Source organism: Rhinopithecus bieti, unplaced genomic scaffold (genome assembly GCF_001698545.2).
Source record: "Rhinopithecus bieti isolate Rb0 unplaced genomic scaffold, ASM169854v2 scaffold_980, whole genome shotgun sequence".
Taxonomy (NCBI): Eukaryota; Metazoa; Chordata; class Mammalia; order Primates; family Cercopithecidae; genus Rhinopithecus; species Rhinopithecus bieti.
The window spans coordinates 1,526,021-1,527,667 of record NW_016803338.1 but is presented as its reverse complement, the minus strand read 5'-3'; the positions used below and the strand labels follow the sequence as shown (position 1 = coordinate 1,527,667).

Sequence of the window (1,647 nt, the reverse complement as noted above, 5' to 3'; positions counted from 1 at the left end):
GGCTTACTGCAACCTCAGCCTCCTCGGCTCAGGTGGTCCTCCCACCTCAGCCTCCTAAGTAGCTGGGACTACAGGCGTGCACCACCATGCCCGGCCAATTATTATTATTTGTTTGTTTTGGTAGAGATGGGGTTTCACTATGGTCCCAGGCTGGTCTTGAACTCCAGGGCTCAAGAGATTTGCCCAGCTCAGCCTTCGAAAGTGCTGGGATTACAGGTGTGAGCCACTGGGCCCAGCCCTCAGTTTCTTTATCTGTAAAACAGGACAAAAATAACCCGATGGGGCTCTTTGAAGGATTAAATGAGCTAGTACTTATAAAGCACTTGCTAATGTCTGTTAAATAAATTATATGATCCACACACCAATCGAAGGTGACAATAAGGTAGCAAGAATCACCACTCCAAGTCACACAAGAAAAGTTCCTTTCCTTTTAGCTCCTCTATTTCAGCAGTGCGTTGTCAACAGGGCCACATTATGTTAGCAGATTTGAACTTTATCCGAAAGGTGTTTGTATTTTATTTCAAATTATGAATTCCTGAACATTGGATAATGTACACTTCTGCAGTGCACTCAGAGGCCCATTAGAGTGTGGAGCTCCAGAGGCACAACCGACCCTGGTCTGATATTTGTAAGGAGCTTGATAGCCAAGTTGCCGCTCAGAAACAGTTATTGGGATTTCAAAAAAAAAAAAAAAAAAAAAAAGGAAGCTAAGAAGTCACCCTTCTAAATAAACAAACAAACAAACAAACTGAATTGGAGAGCTGCCTGCATTTCACTCTACTGCCTCTGGAAAAGGAGTGTTATCTAAAGTGCTTCCATCATGAATAATGATTGAGAAACTGCTTTTACTCTCCCGACTACTGTACTCCCAGGCAGAAACCCAAGGCTGAAGCCCACGGTACCCATGTGTAACTTGGTTATTACACACACGTTTGGAGCCCAGGGTGCAGAGCCGCAGCGCAGAGGAGGAAGCGGAACACCCCGGGTTGGCCGGGTTTCCAAGGGCCGACCCGAGCCCCAGCACTTTTTCCGCGCCTGATTTTTCAGGTTATTTTCGAATGGGCTATCTTTGTTTACATTTTGAGCTTGGATCCTCTCCAGAAAGCATTACTACCTTCTAAATGGTGAAACATCTCGTATTTGCAGACAGTGCTGGGGGAGCAAAGTTCATTTTCTCGGGTAGGAGATGATTCTCCTGCAACACGTGCGGATTGTGACAAAATCTTTCAAAAACGGGGAGTTTCGGTGAAGTGGAGGTTTGGGGAAAGGCAAGGAGGTCGTTGTGGAGCACGCAAGCAAAGTGCGGAAGCTGTACGGGGATTCTTCTAGAAAGTGGGGTGGGAAAGGAGCTAGGGAGGGCGTGTGGAGGGACGGGATCTGTGTCAGAACGTGCGTGTGAGCGGATACAAAACCCGAGAGAGGCGTGAGCAGCGCTGTGTGTGCGAGCGGGAGCGAGGGGCGCCGGCTGGGGTGTGTGCGCCTGGTGAGTGACACCGAGGGGAGGGCTGGCGGCCCGGCGGGCGGGGGCAGCCTGCAAGGGGCGGGAGTGTCCCTGCGTGGGGCGGCCGAGCCGGAGTTGTGTCAGTGAAGGAATCCAGTCTGGGGGCCGAGCTGGCTGCGCCCTCCGCTGCGAGCGCCGGCAGCGCG

General features: G+C 50.8%; 1 protein-coding gene across 4 annotated transcripts in view; it reads left to right on the top strand.

Annotated features, from left to right (window-relative positions):
* Positions 1 to 872: 872 nt before the first annotated feature.
* The window catches only part of SPATS2L (spermatogenesis associated serine rich 2 like), a 178,489-nt gene continuing 177,714 nt past the window's right edge, over positions 873 to 1,647 (top strand). For 2 of the 4 annotated variants that reach the window (XM_017876423.1, XM_017876379.1), the window contains exon 1: positions 1,149 to 1,483. The gene's annotated coding sequence lies outside the window, so the exon portion shown is untranslated. Of the gene's footprint in view, positions 1,048 to 1,148; positions 1,484 to 1,647 lie in introns of those variants that run through there. The other 2 variants (XM_017876388.1, XM_017876393.1) reach the window with 2 other exon arrangements.